This window comes from Akebia trifoliata, chromosome 3, assembly GCF_017979445.1.
Source record: "Akebia trifoliata isolate Shusen 1 chromosome 3, ASM1797944v1, whole genome shotgun sequence".
Classification (NCBI taxonomy): Eukaryota; Viridiplantae; Streptophyta; class Magnoliopsida; order Ranunculales; family Lardizabalaceae; genus Akebia; species Akebia trifoliata.
Genome location: NC_141377.1, coordinates 12780271 through 12802856, shown reverse-complemented (window position 1 = coordinate 12802856; position 22586 = coordinate 12780271). Strand labels below are relative to the sequence as shown.

Genomic DNA, 22586 nt, shown 5'->3' with positions numbered 1-22586 from the left:
GACCTTTACACTTTTCAGCCGCTATTCGCAGTCCCCTTCATAGCTCTCTCTTTCATACTTTTTATTGGCCATCTATTTCTCTCATTCCTTCAATTTTCATACATCTCCCAACCTACTCTTATGTCCTTCCATCTGGTTCAGGTCATTCGTACACCAAGAATCATCCAACTTAGAAGGAGAAGAAGGTTTTCTCTTTATAATCTATGTGTTTTAAAGGTATCCACAATGACCACAATCATCATTGATAGGCCTTTCGACAGTCGAAAATAGCAACAACACAGGTAAGGTGATCAATTTGGCCTATAAATGATTTTGGTGGTTTTGGCATTTTTTTTTGTCAGTATGTGAGATAAAAAAAAAATATTCCTATGAAATAGATGCATAAAAGAGTCGACTCACTATTTTGAGATTGGTACATTGAGTTCAAAAGACTTTTCTAAAAAAATTAAGTTGATTTACTAATTTTGAGGTCTCTTTTTTTAATTAATTTAATGTGAAAATTTAAATTAAACTTAGCCAAATCAACTCATTGATTTCGATGGCATCGATACGGCAATCAAGTATGGAATTTTTCACGAGATTCAGTTAATGAGTTGATTTAATGATCTTTTTAGGCACATGGAAGGATTTAAAATGAATTTTTTATAGAAATGCACGTGAGTTCACTCGCTGATTTTTCTGTATGTTGGAGGATTAGAATGATATTCTTCTCATAAATATGACCATTAAGTTGATTCATTGATTCCTGTATATATCAAGTTGCCAAATTAACTGGAATTATTGCTTTTCACAATTCCCTAATGTGATTTTAGAAGATGAGAATATTTTGATTTTTTTGGGAATCATAGCCATGGGATTTGCTCTGCCAATTTGGCATAATGATTCACTTGATAGATCTACATGTAAAATAATGACTAATTTGATAATTATCTATGCTTGAGATCAATAACCAATTTGTAAATTATTTATGCTTGAGATCGATGACTAATTTGAAGATTATTTATACATATGATATTTTAATTGATTTTCATTTTTTTTTATCAAAACTTGTTATGTGAGTCTTAGGGCATTGGATGTGATTTGAGCTTTTTCAAATTGTTTATTTTCTCATAACATACGGATTTCAAGAAATTGTGTGATATTTGAAGAGATCATAGCCATAGGATCTATTTAACAAATCTGATATAAATTGTTGATGATTGGACTTTAATTTTTACCCATTGACCATTGGATAGTTTTGGATCATAGTAGAAATCGATCATCTTGATCGAGCGGGCTCGGTCCTAACACCTTCCGAAACCCGTGATCTGATTCCTTACACATTTCTCTTATTCGTTGATCGATCTAATTCATTTTAGAGTTATTTTTAGTTCCTAGACCTAAACTAGGTGACGACTCCCAATTCTCAAGAAAATCCCTAATTCACCAATTGGACTCCTTTATACTATTGAGTGAAAAAGAGTCGAGATAATTTTAGTGGCGACTCCGCTGGAGATTTTAGGGTCAAACTTATCCCGATCAAAGACTATCCCTAGGTTGACTTTTCATTTGAGTCAACCTAGTTGACTCAAAGAGATTCTTAGGTTAGGTTGATTTTGTTTTTTTCATTGATATGTGATTGATTATTTATTTCTCTTGATTGGTTTGATGAATTGGTTATGTGGCTTGTATGGTTGGTTATCATTAAAAACGCCTCGGGTGTATCCTATCCTATTTGCACACACCACTAGCACATTTAATTTATAATGCATTGCACGCTTGCATCTCCCTTATAGCTAATGTGGTACTAATGCGTGGCCTGATTTCCTCGTGGGATGCGACGTTATTCATGAAAATCACAACTCCAGTGACGTATTTTTAGGGTATATAAAATTAGGGCATTAGTATCGTTCAATCAGATGACCCTAAAAGGTATATCGATGTATCCATGTTGGAGCGACCTAGGCTTATGTCCTATTGTAAGTCGCAAAGTCACATGTCCCGATTGCCAACTTAGGCTAGTACTAAATGGTTTAACGTCCCACAAGATTGGATATATATGCAACCTAATAAGTTACTTCACGCTTAGTCATAAAAAAAAATATATACATTTTCTTAAGGAAAGTGTCAACTAAAAATAAGAAATCCTATTGATATATATATATAGGGAAGGGATCAGTGGAAAAATTTTGGGACAAAGATCCGGACAAATGATTGTGTCCATTGGATCACGATAGATCTAACGGCGCAAATCGGATTGAGAATTTAATAACCCACGTGTACATAATTTCACTCAAAAGTTTTAATAATTATAAACACCTCCCTAAGCCAAATAATTTCAGATTTGTCTCCTCTCCTCTCTCTTCTCTCTTCTCTCCTCCTTCGTATTGCCTTCTCTAACTCAAACCCTAACGCCTCAAACGATCGGAATCTCAGATTTCTCTCCTCTCTTCTCTCTTCTCCTCATTTTACCTCAAACCCTAACCATCTTCCTCTCTATTGCTACGACGAAGACGACGAGTCAGATTTCTGTTTGGGTCTCTTCTCTTCTCTTCTCCCATCTTCTCTTCTATAAGCCCTAACCCCAAACTCTAGTTTCGTTGTCTTCTCCACTCAGCGACGACGACGGAGATGACTAAACCTCAGATTGAGGGTATTTGCAACATCGGCTTCTTATATCCTACGCACCCATTTCGACGCTCATTTTTACCTTCGAAGGATAGTACTTTTGCCCTTTTCATTTTTAATTCAAAATGTTCATGTTTTCTCCATTTTTTTAATTCGATTCAACTGTAGAACAAGAATTTTGATAATCAAAAGCATCCTAATCAGATAAAGGTGAATCGATATCTATGTCAGAACTCCAACTCCAGAACAGGATTTTTAATTTGTATTTTTATTATTGATAACTATTGGGTTCTGTGAGAATCAATGTCTATGTCAGAACTCCAACTCTAGAACATGAGATTCGATAATGATAAATCTTCTTAAGAAAGATAAATTCAGGAAATTTAGATCATTTTAGTCAGATAAATGCTCATTTCCCTTCTGGGTTTCTATTAATTTTATAGTTTTTGATCAATGGTTGTTTATGTACAAGTTTCTAGTGTTTCAAAGCTTCACCTTTAGAAGAGTGGATGCAAGAATTAAAAAAAATAAAATATTAAAAAAAATTGCTTGATAATTCCACATTTTCAATCGGGGTTTTGCTTCAATTTTTATGTAGACTGTGAGTCTTTCAAAGAGTTGATGTTTGGGCTGTCATGGTTATTTATGGTTGAATTTTTTTTCTTCTTTTTGATAGCTTCTTCACATAAATATTAATTCGTCTAATTTCATTTTATAGTACACATATAGAAATAAAAAACATCGAGGTTGGATAAATGTTCATTTACCATTTTGTTTAATTTATTTATATTTGCCTTAGAGTTTCTATTATACAGGTTCTCATTTGGTTTAAGTGTATTTGTGAATTTCTACTTGTTTTGTAGTTCTTCAGGTTAATATTTAGGTTTTTGAATCTCTACATTTACACTATTGGGCGGCTCAAGAATGAATAACTCGCATCTTGATAAATGGTCCTAACATAATTCTTTTGGACTTTCCCACTTGATTGCACTTTGGATTCATGAGTAATGACATTTTGGTTCCTAATATGAACATATTGGTTATTTCTTCATTTAAATGTTGGTTCTACCAAATCTTCATCTTGAGAAGATAGGGCAAAGATCAGATGAGCATTATATTTTATCTGACAAAGCCTCATTCATGTATTTGGAAAGTTTGAGGAAACCTTTTTGAAAAGTCACCGCACAAGAGAAACCTTTTTTTTTTTTTTTTCTTGATAAGTAAGAGAGAAACCTTCTTTAACTGGACTAGTCGCACCACACTGAAGTAGATAATAGAGATACTACTCTAGAGTCCAGAACTCTTTCATTTATTTTATAGAATTTTGAGAAATGAGGTGAGTCATACCTTAGTGGAAAGCAAATAGCTCTGTGAACTCTTTCATTTATTTTATAGAATTTACAGAAATGAGGGTTGTATATGTTGTGGATTTGATCTTTCATTATCTTATCCATTTGTGATTCAACTTCCCAAAATATAGAATTTAAAACTTTGCTAGGTACTCTCAATCTTGGTTCATTGCCTAAAGACACTAATTCCACTATCAACTTTGCTGTTTTCTTTTTTAGAGATTCTATTGCCACACCAACTTTTGCTAAATCCACCCCAATTCATATGTATTCAACAAAGAATTAGTGCACATCTTGGGATGCCGTTAGTAGAAGTCGGTGTGGCAACGTAAGCTCTCTTTTTTTTCATTTTTTTTAGGGGTGGGGTTAAGCTTATCTCGAGTAATCTTGTCATGGACCTTTCGTCTCATATTTGTTCATGACTCACATCTCCAAGTTAAAATCTTGGTTTTTTTTTTTCTTTTTTTTTCAAGGTAGTGGAGTAACCTTTTGGTACTCAAATTAAGCATTTTTTATATATGGATAATGGTGACATAATTTTTTTAGTATAAAATACTGACAAAAGAAAAGTAGAGCATTGCCAAATTAGAGTGAGTTTTAATCACTTTCGATGTCGCTTAGGAATTGTTTGGAACATGCTGAGTAAGTTGAAGGATTCGGCCATCAGTTGGGCTGCCCTTGGCCTCAGAAAGAACTTGTGGAGAATCGTCTATTTGCATTTTAATCTTTATAAATAAAAGAGAAAACTGGAAATATAAACCTATACTTGATCAATTTAAAGAAGTTAGAACCTTTTTGTTAGATATGAGCCATTGCACATAACTGTTGTGGATGTTATAAACAAACAAGCTTTATGTGGAATTTCATAGAATATATTCCCATATTACATATTTTATATTGATATTTTTATCAGTTCATATTGGTTCTGCAGAACCCATCTTTTCTTTCTTTTTTTCTTGTTGCCTTGCAGATTGGATTCAATAGTTTCCTTACTGGAGTATATAGCATTTCTGAGTTTACATCCAATTGGGATTTATTTTATGAGTCTGAGATCCCATATGATGTCATGTTCCTATAGATAGGTTAGGTGTCTATGTGGCAAAATTTGATTAGGAGATAAATACATTGGGTTGCGTGAACGGCTTGATTAGGAGTCCAAGGTGTTTTAAACACCAATGCACAGACTGTTACATCAATGGTATGTTGCTTGACACAGTTGATTAATTGGTTGATGCTCTGTGTCACAGCCACAAGATCATAGTTCCAAGGCTGCTCACAAAAATAAAAAAATAAAACAAATTATATGTTAATAAAAATGAATGGGTAAATGGAAAGTGATCGTAATTGTAATTGGGTAAATTTAAGAGTTGCAACACTTTTGGAATTATTATTTTTTGCTAGTTTTTTGTTGAATTATGATATCTGCGTGCCAATTAGTCATCCCACTGCATTCTCAAATCATATTTCCTTTTAGGGAATGCTTATTATTGTTGAAATCTGATGATATTGAAATTTGATTAATTAAGTGGGTAAAGGGGTAGTTCATGTATTTTTTTCTATTGATACCGTCTTTGATGCATCTCAAACTATATGATTCAATCATGACTTGCAGACCTTGATCAGATCTTTATATCAATTTGCCAGTGCCAGATCTATGTAAATTGGAAAACATGCTTCTTGTAAGATTCATCAACTGTATCTCTTTGTCTATTGTTTCCAATTGTAGGTGGCCATCTAGTAATAGAACTGACTTGTACATTTGCAGGAAATACTAGACAGCTTTAACAACATGGAGTTCTGGTTTGTAGACCAAGGTCTTAGCCCCAGATTCCGATGGTTCGGCCTCCTTCCGTAGAGCTCTTCAATGCCAAGAGGAGAAATGGTGGCTACCTGTACCTTGTGCCCCTCCTGGTGGTCTCCATGAGAATTTGAAGAAGCAATTGCAGCACAAACGTGAATGTGCAAACCAAATCCTTAAAGCTGCCATGGCTATCAACAGTGTTGCTTTAGCTGAAATGGAAGTTCCTAAATCATACTTAGAAGGCCTTCCAAAGGTATGTATATAATTAATTGTTCATAATCAATTGGTTCTGCTTTTTTTATGAGATTAAAGAAACCTAAGAATTTGTTGTTTTGATATTGGTTTCAGAATGGAAGAGCCAGCTTGGGGGATGTGATACACCGCTATATTACATCAGATCAATTTTCTCCCAAATGCCTTCTTGATTGCATTGATTTGTCCTCTGAGCACCAGGCTCTAGAGATCGCCAACCGTGTTGAGTCCTCAATGTTTGTGTGGTGTCGTAGAACAAACAACAAACCCCCTGATGTGACAATTAAGCTTGACGATTTCTTATTTTTCAACTCCTTTTCTAATGTGTCACCTGATATGACAATAAGAAATCATTGTTTCATTTCTTTGTAACTCAAGAAATTGATTTCTTATTTTTCAACTCCTTTTCTACTGTGTCACCTGATATGACAATAAGAAATCGTTGTTTCATTTTCTTTGTAACTCAAGAAATTGAAAGGCTGGGTGAACAATAAATTGAAAAGAATGAAGTGACAATTAAGCTTTGAAGCATTTTCTTACCATTATTTTGATGTTAAATGGTGTATATGCCACAATGTGTTTATAAGATATGTAGTTATTTTTTCTATCATGTATGTTAGGCACCTTGATATTTGATTCAACAATATCCAACTGTAATTAATTTTTAATTTGTTTCACTCAATCAATCAACGGCGTGAAGGAGCATGAATTATGAATTCTAATGCTCATTAAAAAGATCTTAATTGACATTCTCGGTGATCTTTGGAATAATAATTGAATATGAATGTTTGGTGATAATTGCCGGATGGACCCTTACCAAAAGAAGTCGAGGTTTTAATTTTATTTGTTTTCATTCGTTATCTACATCATACACTACAAACAAGGTGAGTGAAAATGGATTTTTAGTTAGAATCATAATTGATTTCGAAATGTACAAGTACTTGACCTTTGAGAACATTGAGCTCTCTAACTAACAACCAGAAAGGCAACTGATCTCATTGAAAAGTTTGTACATGGTTTTGGGGGGAAGTAGATCTCGAGAGATGTTTTTTTTTTTTTTGGCTAAAAAAAAAAAGATGAGTCCATTAAAGGTTATTTATTAATTATTGTTCAAAGGGGAGCTAAACCTCATGACCCACCTCTTGGTAATAATAATTTTTTTTCTATTTAATGATTTTAAAGTCACTTCCATCATGTTCTCCTTTGTTGATAAAGAAACCCAATCATTTGTTAACAGATCACACCAAAAGTTGATAGAAATAAAATTTAAATAGAAATACAGTTAAAATAACCAAATTCAAGAATATAATAAAATTGATTAGTATATCAAACTTCTTCATTGTAACTGGGTTCTTGTATTGGCACGATTCCATAACTAGGTTTCACCACAACAGAACCGATGCACTAACAAAACCCAGAACCACCACTATAAAATTGACAAGCATTCCACACAATATACAAAATACATAGTAATGAGTAAATATTAACCCCAAATGCAACTGCGTACATTAAGACCTTGTATTATACTTCTTGGTTGATTTGAGGTTTTAAAGAATTAACAATCAAAAGAATATAGTAAGGCCCAGAGTGACAATATCTAAAATGAAAGTTGACAATGCAGTCCACCCCGTTGCTATTAACAGCTTCCCATGATCCACCAATTATGCAGACTCCACCAATTCTCTACTTACCACCCTAATGATAACCTTCATAGATTATAACTAGCACATTTCTTCCCCTACACACAATAGCATCAAGATGTTTTAAATACATGGATGTGATGCAATAAAAAATTATTCAAGCTAAGTTTATAAATTTTCACATCTATAATTTAAGAAAATTATCAACCTCTTAAGGCAAACACTTCTTTTTCCCCAACTTCTTCACCCTCTTCAACCTATAAGATAAAATGAAATTAGCCCTCTTAAATTGAAACATAACTTGTATCTCTAATACACACCAAAAATATACGTAATAATAAATGATAAAAAAACATACGTAATAATAATCAAATGATTACTCAAATCAAAAGTTACGTCACCTTCTATTAGCGATTTTGCCCATTTTTAGATTTTACTAGGCAAATTTGTTCCTTCAATAGGTAAACAACTAATTGATAAGCTCTAGCAAATCATTAGAGTTTCCACTAGATATTTGATAAACATTTATACCCTCAATTAGAGAAAGTCTTCTAAATTTAAAGGTAGGGTATTTGTAGGAAAAAAAATCCAACCCCATGTCAACTTAGTACCTTCATAGGGATGTCAATGGATCGATTCCAATTCAAAATCCTATGATACCTAAAAAATTATAATTCTATAGAAATTTCGGCAATATCTCCTCTTAAAAATGGACATAAGAATTTTTCCTAATAAGAAAACAGCAAAATTGGTAGTGTAATTAGTGTCTTTAGGCAATGAACCAAGATTGAGAATAACTAGAAAAGTTTCAAATTCTATATTTGGGTAGTTGAATCACAAATGGATAGGATAATGAAAAGATCAAATCCACAACATATACAACCCTCATTTCTCAAAATTCTATAAAATAAATGAAAGAGTTCTGGACTCTAGAGTAGTGTCTCTATTATCTACTTCAGCGTGGTGCGATTGGTCCAGTTGAAGAAGGTTTCTCTCTTGTCAAAAAAAAAAAAAAGAAAGAAAGTTTCTCTTGTGCAGTGACTTCAAAAAGGTTTCCTCAAACTTTCCAAATACATGAATGAGACTTTGTCAGATAAAATATAATGCTCATCTAATCTTTGCCCTATCTTCTCAAGATGAAGATTTGGCAGAACCAACATTTAAATGAAGAAATAACCAATATGTTCATATTAGGAACCAAAATGTCATTACTCATGAATCCAAAGTGCAATTAAGTCGGAAAGTCCAAAAAAATTATGTTGGTACCATTTATCAAGATGCGAGTTATTCATTCTTGAGCCGCCCAATAGTGTAAATGTAGAGATTCAAAAGCCTAAATATTAACCTAAAGAGCTATAAAACAAGTAGAAATTCACAAATACACTTAAACCAAATGAGAACCTGTATTAATCAAAACTCTTAAGACAAATATAAATAAATTAAACAAAATGGTAAATGAACATTTATCCAACCTCGATGTTTTGGATTTCTATATGTGTACTATAAAATGAAATTAGAAGAATTAATATTTATGTGAAGAAGCTATCAAAAAGAAGAAAAATTCAACCATAAATAACCATGACAGCCCAAACATCAACTCTTTGAAAGACTCACATTCTACATAAAAATTGAAACAAAACCACGATGGAAAATGTAGAATTATCAAGCAATTTTTTTTAATATTGTATTTTTTTAAATTCTTACATCCACTCTTCTAAAGGTGAAGCTTTGAAACACTAGAAACTTGTACATGAACAACCATTGATCAAAAACCATAAAATTAATAGAAACCCAGAAGGAAAATGAGCATTTATCTGACTAAAATGATCTAAATTTCCTGAATTTATCTTTCTTAAGAAGATTTATCATTATCGAATCTCATGTTCTAGAGTTGGAGTTCTGACATAGACATTGATTCTCACAGAACCCAATAGTTATCAATAATAAAAATACAAATTAAAAATCCTGTTCTGGAGTTGGAGTTCTGACATAGACATCGATTCACCTTTATCTGATTAGGATGCTTTTGATTCTCAAAATTCCTATTCTACAGTTGAATCGAATGAAAAAAATGGAGAAAACATGAACATTTTGAATTAAAAATGAAAAGGGCAAAAGAACTAACCTTCGAAGGTAAAAATGAGCGTCGAAATGGGTGCGTAGGATAAGAAACCGATGTTGCAAATACCCTCAATCTAAGGTGAAGCCGTCTCTGTCTTCGTCGCTGAGTGGAGAAGACAACAAAACTAGGGTTTGGGGTTAGGGCTTATAGAAGAGAAGAGAAGAAACCCAAATAGAAATCAGAGTCGTCGTCGTCGCAATAGAGAAGAAGAGGGTTAGGGTTTGAGGTAAAATGAGGAGAAGAGAGAAGAGAGAAGAGAGGAGAGAAATCTGAGATTCCAATCGTTTGAGGCGTTAGGGTTTGAGTTAGAGAAGGCAATACGAAGGAGGAGAGAAGAGAGAGAGAGAGGAGAGGAGAGAAATCTGAAATTATTTGACTTAGGGAGGTGTTTATAATTATTAAAAATTTTGAGTGAAACTATGTACACGTGGGTTATTAAATTCTCAATCCGATCTGCGCCGTTAGATCTATCGTGATCCAATGGACACAATCATTTGTCCGGATCTTTGTCCACTGATCCCTTCCCATATATATATATATATATCAGAAAAGAAAAGAATGTCACACTAGGGGTATTAGAAAAAAAGATAATCAAAAGAATTGACAAAAAAAAAAGGAATATCAGACTAGGGGTATTTTGGGAAGTTGAACCTTATACATTTTCTTTCTAAACTCTATCTTAAGCCCACATCTTAAGTCATCTTGAATGCTAATTGATTTGATGATGGTGTAAGGAGCCAAAAAGTTGTTGAGTTAAATATTCGAAGTCATTAAAAAGAAAGAGAAGCCTACAAAGTTGAAAATTCGAAAGGACGACTTAAGCAAAAGTTAAGGCATAACAATCTAAAAGAAAAAGTTTGTTAGGTTGAATACCTGAAAATGCGACCTTGGAAAAAATCAAGGCATCCTTAAGAAAAGAAAAGCAAAACCCGTTGGATTGAAAACTTGAAAAAGTGACCTAGGCAAAATTAGGACACCAAAAAAAGAGAAAAAAAAATCCTACTGACCAGGAAAATCTAAGAGGAGATATACATAGAAGCTAAGGAAATGTAGAAAAATCGTCAGGTCACAACATTCATTTTTTAGTTAAGAGTTCATATTCAATGAAGACAATGTTAAAATTGAAGAAACTCAAAAGTCGTCTTGAATATATTAGATCTTTAAGAGTATGTTTACTTATACAAGTCTTCGCTAAAGAAAATATAGAACCATTGGCCACTTTGAAGAGAAAGATCTTATATTCCAATAATCATCAAGATTTTAAATCCAGTTCAAGCATTTGGTAGTTCTCCATTGACTACTCTCTTTATCCACAAAAGACCTTTTCATATGTTCTTAAATGGGTGCACACCTCTGGATGGATGGGCAAGGTTCAGCCTCCCACTCTTATAACATTTATTAGCATAGTTGGGTTGTGTGGATTGTGGAATAAGCCTCTCTTCACCCTCCGTTTCTCACACGTATTTATGAAAGTCTCTCGCTGTAGACACCCCATTTTTGTACTCGCCTGATTAATCAACTCGTCAACTCGATTGCAACGATTCCCAATGATGGATGTTTATTCCAATACTTTATTTTGTTACCAGATATATTTCAGAAATTTGGATGAGGTATCTCAAACTGACAAAACTATAGAAACCATGCTACGCTTGGAAAATATAATCTTAAAAACCTAGAAATCATCATCTTACAGAACAAAAGAAGTTTCATGGTAAAAATCATTAAAAAATGATCAAATTATCAAAATACCCCTAACATCAAAATATCCCTAGAGCCTACAGTACACTGAGAAAAACCCATTTAAACACATAAAACAACAAATCGAAATCAAATAAATCATTTAGCCAATTTTCATAGAATTCGATAAAATTATAAAAATACCCCTCATAAAGTTTATGACCATTCCATACAAAAATTTTCATAAATTACACAAACCAATATTTCCACTGAATTCCTTACGAAAAATCGATTCTAAAACATCCTAAAACATAAAAAACTGACTTGAAATACAAAAAGTCCTCTCCGAGGGCAAAACAATAATTTTATAATTTTTATAATTAAAATTTTTAAATTAATAAATAAAATATTAAATAATTAAAGTAAAACATTAATAAAATTAATTTAAAATTTTGAATCAAAAAAATCGATCAATCAGGCTCTCAGGCAAAATTGTTTATGGTTACCAAGATATTTATTCAAGGACCCCTCCATTTGGGGGTCCAAAGAATTAAAGATATAATAGAGGGGGGTTCTCCAAAAAATTAAAGTCAATCAAATAAGACTAAAGTCAAAATTAAAGTCAATCAAGTAAGACTAAAGTCAAGATATTAAAGTCAATCACGTAAGACTAAAGTCAAAATCTTAAAGTCAATCAAATAAGACCAAAAGTTAAAATCCTAATAGAGTTTTAATTAAATAATAATTCTATTTAACAATCCTAATTAAATAATAACTATATTTAATAGAATTCTAACAAAAATATAACTCTACCTAAAACTATTCTAACTAAAATATAACTCTACCTAAAACAATTCTAATTAAAATATAACTCTAACTAAAAGAATTATAAGTAAACACTAATTCTATCTAAACAAACACTTGAAAAAATCTATAAATAGGGGTCCTTACACCCTATTTTCGTATCAAAAAATAAATCATAAGAGAAGTAAGTCAAAAAGCTTCCCTAGCGTCCCATAAACCCTAATTTTGAAGTCCCAACTCCTTACCTAATACCCATACTTCGATTTTAGCTTGAAAAACACCTAGAAGTCCTTCAAAAATATCTTAAAATCTATAAAAAATTTGAAGAATCCAGATCTAAGAAAGAAATACCTTGCCTCGAAGATCAGAAATCAGATTCGGAGACAGAACGAAGCAAGGAGTACGATACAAGGAGCGATTTTACCAGATCTGAGGGAATAGAATCGTTGCGTTCAGAGGTAAAATTTCTTTGATTTTTTTTCATCTAGATTTTTTTTATTAGTAATGTAGTCTTATTTGGGATAAGTAGAGACTAGCATTGGGCGGGTGGGGTTGGTGCCTAATACCTTGCAACCCTGTAATGTGATCCCCGGACTCAATTTTTCTTTAGTAGATTAGTCATTTTTATCTGTTTTGAGTCTATATTTTGCTCCTAGACCGTAATAAGTAGGTGGCAACTCCCAAACCTCAAAGGTCAAAAGTGGATCCGCGCACCCTGCGGATCGAGAGTGCCTTCAGTGACGACTCCATTGGGGACCTTCGAGGATCAAACTTGAAAAACCCCAAGTAAGGGAGCATTGCTAGAATAACCTAGACTGTTTTTAGTTGTTAGTTTACCGTTTTTATTTTATTTTTATCATCTTTTTCGGTTCAATCATTGATCGTATGTTTAGATTATGAATATTCCGCTCTTGCATGTTCGTATTATTTTTGTTTATTTTATTTTATTATTATGGCTCACTCGAAGGTTATTTAGAATGACCTTAAGTAATTAAAGAGATCATGAGGTTTAATTGAGGAGGGAATGATAATTAATGAATGTTGAAGTTTTATTTTATTTTATTTTTTTCTTTTTGTTTTAGGATTCTTTTTTTAAACATCGTTGTTTAAAAAATAAAAATAAAATTTTTTGTTTAAAGGAGCGATGCATCCTTCGACAACATTTTTTATATATGTTTTTAAAAATAAATAAAGAAATAAAATTTGAGTGTGCTGTCCATTGACAGCAAGGAGAAAATTAACGAAATAAAAAAAAAACATATACGAACGTATATATGTTTGATTTGTTGATTATCAATTTTTTTTAATTTGTCCATTTTATATGTACAGTTTTTTAAGAAGGTTATGCTGTCCGTTGACAGCAAATAAAAATCGAAAAAAAATTTTAAAGGGTACTGTAAACGTGAACAGCACTTACCCTTTGTTTTAAATCGATTGTAGGGTGGGGTGCCCTGAGTAAAGTGTTATTCTTATATTTTTCACACCTTATTAACAGTGCTGGTGTGAGTGGTGTGTTATAAGAAAAATTAATTTCTTCTATACTCACATCGTTTTCTTAAAGCATTGATTCACTGTCATTGACAGAGACCGATTCAGTTTCTCTGTTCAATTGGTTAAATCAGCTTGAATCAACTTAAAACTTCGCATAAATCACCGATTTCTTTCCATAAGGAGATACGGAGTCTCGAATCGACAGCCATCTCGAAACTTAATCGGTTTTTGAAGGATTTTCCATGAGAATCGACGTCTTTTCGGCTGAAAAATGTAGAAATTTTTTTTTTGCTGTTTCGGATTGGCAAGAGATCTTAAGGGTACGAATGGATCTTGTAAAATCGAGACATAGATCGTTCCATTCTGATCGAATCAATTCTTTTCCGATCCAATTTTCTGGTTTTTTCATGATTCCATTTTGGAGAGCGAGATCTCATCGAAGGATTCCGAGATTGAATGTTCGATGAAGAGGATTGAGATATTAGAGGTTGATAACGATAGTCTTAGAGGAGAAATCGAAAGGTTAAATGCGAAGATCGAAGAAGAAAGAAAAGAAAGCGAGAAGAAGATGAAGGAAATGGAGGAGGAGATTTCGAATCTCAAAAGAATAATTTCGGAGCAAAATCGAGTGGAATCGAAGGTGATTTGTAACGAAACAGGGGAGATTGATGAGTTCTCATCATGTAATAAGTTTCAAGGCTTAATTGACATGTCTGCGAGATCAAATCTTTTGAAGAACTTGAAAAAATCAGCAAAAATGGCCGATATTGCTTCGATCGATGAGAATCAGAAACTAAAAGTCGTAGTAGATCCAAAAAAAGAAGAAATCTCAGAATCTACAATTTCAAATGTCGAGCTCCTAGGGTTCCAAAACCTCCTCCAAGACCTTCTTCATTATCGATTTCCAGTTCTACTTCTGTTACAAAGATCAGATCTTCGTCCGAAGAGACAAAGAATCTAAAGAGTTTGCCTCCGACTCCTCCACCTCCGCCACGTGTCAAATCCGCACCACTTCCATCAAGCCCAGAACAGATATATATATATATATATATTTAAAACAAAAGATTTCAAAAAATCAAGTTTTGAGTGCTGTCGACAGCAACACATGTGTTCTTTTTGTTTTGCTTTTGTAAAATTCTTTTGGGTTTGAGATCAACTTGTTTTTTTTTAAATATAAAAAATAAAAAATAAAAGAAGGAAAATTTTTATCTCATTAATCATTGTTCTATCTTCAATATCCCTTGAAATTTCTGATTATTTCGGATTGTCAAAAGTGACCCTCGATTGGACCATTAAAATTTTTTTTTTGTTGGGAAAATCTCCTTAGTTAAACTCGTAGTATACCATATGATATTTGATTTTTTTCGATGCGGCATTTTGTTGTGATATGTGGGTAGTTGCAATTTAACTAAGCTATTGATTGGTATATATCTTGATTATTGACCTTAGACCATGTTTTGATGCCTAAGGTATATCCAACCTTCTTTAATACCTTAATCACATGCCATTGATTGAAGATCAATTCATTTATTGATTTGATAGTAAATATTTATGTTATATCTCATGCATATGCCATGATCCTAATTATGATGTACATGCCCTAATTTGGATTTAGATGCTATGGTTTATGTATTTTGATATGTTAATAGTATGATCAGGCTTACTTGTTTGGAAAAGGCCCCGGGCACACCCTACCCTATTTTGCACACACCACATGCACGTTTACTGTTTTGCATGCTTGCAATTCCCATATAGCCAATGTGGCACTAGTGCGTGGCCCGGTCTTTTCGGAGATGCGATGTCATTCGTGAAAACCACAATTCCAGTCACGTACCTTAGGGTATATCTAACTGGGGCATCAGTACCATCTGATCAGGTGACTCTAAAAGGTATATCGATGCACCCAGGCGAGAGTGACCTGAGCCTTTGATCTATTGTAAGCCATACAGTCACATGTCCCGTTTGCCAACGTAGTACTAGTACGTGGTCGGTCCTCTCGTGGGATTCCAAATCATTTATGAAAGCTACAACTCTTGACCTGTACCCATAGGTATATCAAAGATAATTTAAGTACATCAGTTGTACTTCTTAGTTAAAACCAGTACCTAAGCGAGATCCTGCCCCGCTGTACCCTACTGTACGAGGGGGATAGACTACGTCTATTCTAAACGAGAGGTATTTAAGAGGGCCCTTGCTCAGCATTGTGCGCCACCTCTCAACTGGGGATTAAACTGGCTATTTTTGTCTTCAGAGGAGTGGGTTGGAGTTTTAGATTATCACCTATACGGTATATCAAATCAAGTCATCACGTACCGTCTGATTGAATACGCTCGAGAGGTATATAGGTGCACTTGGGCAAGGATGGCCAGATAAATTGCATTGCACGCAGTAAACCTAGAGTCTAGAAGCATTCCTATAGGTCATAACCTGAACTGACTATGGGTGTTACCGGGTTGCTCTATTTAATCCAACCAACAGGTAAGTGGGTGGACTGATCCAGATTGTTCAAACTAAGTCCACTATATCGGTCCGACCCAATCGGTGAAATATACCGATCAATTTGAACCAATTATACCAGTTGGCCCAATTGACAAATGGATCAAACTAATCAATACCAAATCAGTTGGACTAATTGATTTCACTTTTAAAGATCCAGACCACTTTGTATAGAAATATTTGATCTTAGGATCAAATTAATTTGTCTGACCAAAGGTTCAATCCCAATCAGGAGTAGATCCGTGTCTAATCTTTTTCACTTTCTTAATCACCATAGACTTATAGTGCATTTGGTTTCGATATTTGCCACCAGACTTGGGCTATTCTATATCGAAACTTTAATCATGTGATTAAGAGTCAAACATTTAGAGTCAATGGTTAACCTTAGTTTACTTCCAATCAGGTGATAATTAGTTCCAAACGTTCTAAACCTCCATCTGTACCACTTTGCGTCCGTGAAAAAAGTCGTCTTTCCAAAGTACCATTGCCAAATAGTCAGTCTTTGCCACGAGAAGAAACGAGTACCATGGATGAAGCTGTGCTCCGTCAGATTTTAGAATCTTTTCAAGTACAGATAATTGCTTCTATCCAAACACAAATTGAATCCTTGAAAATTGAAAAGAGAAAAAATAAAGTTATAGAATCTCAGGATGTGTTTGACCTCGTTGAAAATCAAGAAGATGATTAGTTACACGTCGACCCCATCTTAACTCATCGAATAACCAAGGTTGAAATTGTTTTGAAGAATATCAAAGTCCCCGATGATCTTATTCTTGGATTAGGGGCAATGACGTTATTTCCCATGGTCCATCTGTTAGAGAAGTTCACAATGCCATACATGGAGAAGTTTGATGGGATTGGATGCCCTAGGACTCACTTGAAAGTATATGTCGGCCTCATGCAATCTCAGGGTTTGAGTGAAGAACACATAGCATAACTTTTTCAAAGAACCCTTACAGGTCCTGCCCTACGCTGGCTAATGTCATTGGATTCATCTCAGGTAAGAATATGGCATGAATTGATGAAAGGGTTTATTGGTCAGTATTCATTCAACACGGATATTGAACTCACAAGAAGAGATCTAGAAATTACTAAACAAAAACCCGGGGAAACTTTCACTGAATTCATTGCTCGATGGAAAGCTAAAGTCGCTCAATTGTGGGACCAACCTCAAGAGAAGGAACAAGTTAAGATAATCATCAGGAATCTCACTCCAAATTATGCCAAGTACTTGATGCTTCAGTACCTTCCCACTTTTCAATCCCTCCTTGAGGCTGGAAATCAAGTTGAGGATGCCTACTCTTCGGGACTTTTTGGTAACCCATCTGAGTTAAAACCCAAATATTTCAAACCTAATGTCAATTCCTTACAAGTGGCCAACACTTCCTTCGCACTATCTCCTCAAGCTACTCAACCTTCACAAGCCAAACTTAGTAGACAATTTGCCAATCTTGGAATGTCCCTTAATGTTGCTTATCAAAAATTGATGAAAAGGGGATTGCTGACACCTTTACAACCTAAGCATTTGCCTAATCCTCTTCTTCCAAACATGGATAATGGACAATTCTATGAATTCCATTAGATACATGGTCATGTTCTTGACAGGTGTATTACTCTCCGTCATGCTATCCAAGACTTGATTGAACAAGGAAAGATTACCATACCCACTCCTACCGTACCCAATGTTAAGACTAATAATTTACCTACCTTTCAAAATCAACCCCCTCCTACTATAAACCTAATATCCATATCCAAATCCGAATCAGTTGACCAAGTTTTCCTCATTCACCCAATTGGTTTTAACAGTGCGTTCGCTCTAGATTAGAACGAGCTCAATTACCCTAAGACAGTGGTAGAATTAAATAACATAAAGATTATTGAAGCAACGGGTTGTCTAACATATGATAAACTTGAATCGGAATATGAAGAGATAGTAAAAGCAGACAAGTTCAAGTCATCCATCAAAGATAACCGAAGTGGCATAGACCCTAGAATTGTGTCCCTCCATTCAGAATGATGTCGTCTTTTTTTTCAAGTTTTCTTAGTTTTTTTTTTAGCTTCAGTTGCATCAGTCTTTGAGTTCAATTAGTCATTGTTAATTTTAGGCTTTAGTTAGGTATGTCAGTTTTTGAGTTCAGTTTTTTTTTATTCTAATAAATAAATAAGCTTTTGATTATCCTGTGTGCAATAATGATGTGAACATAAAATCTAACATGAGAAATGACTTAAAGCTCACAAATCAAATTTGATAAATATTAGAAATTAAATAGTACACTCAAGATGTACAAATTGATAATACATTATTCTCAAGAGAACATAAGAGAATAGTAAACTTACTTGAGAAATTCAACAATGTTTCTTGCATAGTCTTATAAGGATATATGGATAGATCGCATAAAGATATAAATCAAGACATAAAGTCAAGAGTGATTCAAAGTCAAAGATTATTGGTCAAAAAGGATATAGTTGAAAGCATCGACAAAGACGCTAAGACTTACAAGTGGATCTACCATGTTTCTAGCTCAAAAGAGGAGAGTTTTCATTCATAAGAAAATAAAAGATTTTCTCGAAGTTTTAGAAGAGTTGAACAGTCAGAAAACTCAATCATACTCGATTTCACAAAAGAAGACTGAAGAATATTCATTCTTAAAAGAAAACTTTACTCGACAAAGCAATCCAGATATCGAATTCCTAAAACTTTGACCAAGTCGAGCAGCATTCATCAAAGGAGGCCTCCTTTGGTAGAATCATTTCCCTGTCTTACAAAAAAAAAAACTTTCTTTAGCTCCTCGCAGCCTTTTTAAGAAAAAAATAAATAGCCTCCTCTTTCTAAATCACACTGACCAATCTTGGGAGGGAATCTTAGTATGAACTACATTTTGACCCTGATACCAAAGGAAAAAAAGAAATATTTGGGATACGTAGGCAACCTGAGAAGTTACTTTAGGCCCGGTCACGCAAAGAATAAGTGTATTCTTTTAAGAAATATGTCATTTAAAAAGGAAAATCCCATATTGAAAGGTTCAAAAGAAAAGAATGTCAAACTAAGGGTATTATAAAAAAGAATCAAAAGAATTGATAAAAGAAAAGTATGCCAAATTAGGGCATTTAAAAAAATCAGAAAAGAGATAATATCAAACTAGGGGCATTTTGGGAAGTTGAACCTTATATCTTCTTTCTAAACCATATCCTAAGCCCACCTATTAAGTCCTCCTGAATGCTAATTGACTCGGTTAAGGTACAGGGAACCAAGAAGTTGTTGAGTTGGTTATTCAAGATCATCAAGAAAAAAAGATAAGCCCACTAAGTCGAAAACTCGAAAAGACAACTTAGGCAAAATTTAGGACATAACCATAAAAAAGAAAGCCTGCTAGGTTGAAAACCTAAAAAGGCGACCAAGGTAAAAATCAAAACATCATCAGAAAAAAAATAAAGCATGTTAGATTGAAAACCTAAAGAGGCGATCTAGGCAAAAATTAGGGCATCATCAAATTAGTGGAAATGTCTAATCAAAAAGTGAAATTCAGAAGAAAACTCATGCAGAAACTAAGAAATGTATTACCATTCAAGCCACAACATTCAATGAAAACAATGTTGAAGTTGAAGAAACTTAGAAGTCATTTTGAACATTGTAGAATATTTAGGAGTATGTTTACTTGTTCAAGTGTTCGCCAAAGGAAAATGAAGAACTATCGATCACTTTAAAGAGAAAGATCTTCTATTCCAATAATTATCAAGATTTTAAGTTCAGCTTAAACATTTCTGAAAAAAAAATGATCAAATTCCTTATTGAACATATGATAATCTTAAGAGTATTAAATTTAAGGGAATGTCAGTTCTTCTATCTGTCATACATCAGAGTCCATCAATTCCATCAGTCTCGTAGTCAAGTTCTAGTTAAAGCCAACCTTGAAATTAGGGGCATTTTTGAAAGTCATTTAATTCCAAAGTTTTGTCTTTAATCACATGATAATAAGGAAAATCTTATTTAAAAGTCCGATGAAATCCAATGATAATTATAAATCCAGATGCATGATAAGCCAATAAAAGCCCGATTTTTTAAACTTTGAGCTCAATTTTAAATTATAGAATGAATAGGCTTTTTGAAGTGCATGTAAATCTAAGTTCGAGTCTGAAAAACAAGACTCTAACTTTTTGAATCATAGAATAAGTAGGCTTTTTGAAGTGCTTACAAACATACGTTTGAGTTCGAGAAATGAGACTCCAACTTTTTGAATCATAAAATGAGTAGGCTTTTTGAAGTGCCTACAAACTTAAGTGCGAGTCCGAGAAACGAGACTCCAATTTTTTGAATCATAGAATGAGTAAGTTTTTTGAAGTGCCTACAAACTTAGGTTAGAGTCCGAGAAGCGAAACTCCAACTTTTTGAATCATAGAATGAATAGGCTTTTTGAAGTGCCTACAAACCTAAGTTCGAGTCTGAGAAACGAGACTCCACTTTTTAAATCATAAAATGAGTAGGCTTTTTGAAGTGCCTATAAACCTAAGTTCGAGTCTGAGAAACAAGACTCTAAATTTTTGAATCATAGAATAAATAAGCTTTTTGAAGTACCTATAAACCTAAGTTCGAGTCCGAGAAACGAGACTCCAACTTTTTGAATCATAGAATTAATAGGCTTTTTGAAGTGCCTACAAACCTAAGTGCGAGTCCGAGAAATGAGACTCCAACTATTTGAATCATAGAATGAGTAGGTTTTTTGAAGTGCCTACAAACCTAGGTTCGAGTCCGAGAAGCGAGACTCCAATTTTTTGAATCATAGAATGAATAGGTTTTTTGAAGTGCCTATAAACCTTAGTTTGAGTCCGAGAAACGAGACTCCAATTTTAATATGATTGTTTAAGTTTCTGTAAACCTTAGCCAGAGTCTGAGAAACGAGACTCCAGCTTTGTTTGAATCATATTGAATTAACAAGATTGTTTAAGTTCTTTAGTCCGAGAAGCGTGGCTACAATAGGTTCGAGTCCGATAAATAAGACTCATACTTTTTCGAACTCTAAAAAAGAATTTCAAATACCAAAGTTCCTACATTGTTATGACTCCAATTACCTCATTATTTAACCTTGCCATGATTGCTTTCGTTGCATAAACACATTTCAATTTTGAATCATTATTTTCAATAAGAGAAGATCTCTAGGACCTGACACATTTTTACTCAGTTTCACACAGTACACGCACTCACACTTGCACTTTTTAGTCAAGGAGAATTTTTTAAAATTCAAGGATCTGACACTTTCAATGAGAGTTCTCGCTCAATGACCTGACAACCTTTTAGTTCGGGGAGAGTTTTACGCTCAATGATCTGAACACCCTAACGAATTGCTAAATCAGGCTGCAAAATGAACTTTCACTAGCTTTGACATTCGGATATCGTACTATCTACCAAAATAGATTTTTTATCTAGTTTGCTTCAACCCTTTGTCAAAGAGGAGCATCTGTAGACACCCTATTTTTGCACTCGCCTGATTAATCAACTCGTCAACCCGATTACAAAGATTCCCAATGATGGATGTTTATTCCAATACTTTATTTTGTTACCAGATATGTTTCAGAAAATAGGATGAGATATCTCAAACTGACAAAACTATAGAAACCACGCTACGCTAGGAAAATATAATCCCAAAAGCCTAGAAATCATCTTACAAATAAAAAGAAGCTTCATGGTAAAAATCATTAAAAAATGATCAAATTATCAAAATACCCCTAACATCAAAATATCCTTAGAGCTTACAGTACACTTCGAAAAATCCATTCAAACATATAAAACAACAAATCGAAACCAAATAAATCATTTCATCAATTTTCATAGAATTCGATAAAATTATGAAAATAACCCTCATAAAGTTCACAACCATTCCACATAAAAAATTTCATAAATGACACAAACCAATATTTTCATTGAATTTCTTACGAAAAATCGATTCTTAAACATCCTAAAACATAAAAAACCGACCTAAAACACAAAAAGTCCTCTCCGAGGGTAAAACGGTAATTTTATAATTTTTATAATTAAAATTTTTGAAATTAATTAATAAATTATTAAATAATTAAAGTAAAACATTAATAAAATTAATTTAAAATTTTGAACCAAAAAAATCGATCAATCAGCTCTCAGGCAAAATTGTTGATGGTTGCCAAGATATTTATTCAAGGACCCCTCCATTTGGGGGTCTAAAGAATTAAAGGTATAATAGAGGGGGGTTCTCTAAAAAATTAAATTCAATCAAGTAAGACTAAATTCAAGATATTAAAGTCAATCAAGTAAGATTAAAGTCAATCAAGTAAGACTAAAGTTTGGGGTCTAAAGAATTAAAGATATAATAGAGGGG

General features: G+C 33.5%; 2 long non-coding RNA genes across 2 annotated transcripts; one reads left to right on the top strand and one right to left on the bottom strand.

Annotated features, from left to right (window-relative positions):
- The first annotated feature begins 5554 nt into the window (after positions 1-5554).
- LOC147406017 (uncharacterized) lies at positions 5555-6554 on the top strand. Its single transcript, XR_015175757.1, has 3 exons — positions 5555-5635; positions 5722-6010; positions 6106-6554. It is a non-coding gene; the product is annotated as an uncharacterized LOC147406017 (long non-coding RNA).
- Positions 6555-7297: 743 nt separating this feature from the next.
- Positions 7298-10270, bottom strand: LOC147406016 (uncharacterized). The gene is made up of 3 exons (XR_015176248.1): positions 9775-10270; positions 7858-7906; positions 7298-7747 (listed from the first exon to the last, which is right to left on the bottom strand). It is a non-coding gene; the product is annotated as an uncharacterized LOC147406016 (long non-coding RNA).
- Between the last annotated feature and the right edge of the window lie 12316 nt (positions 10271-22586).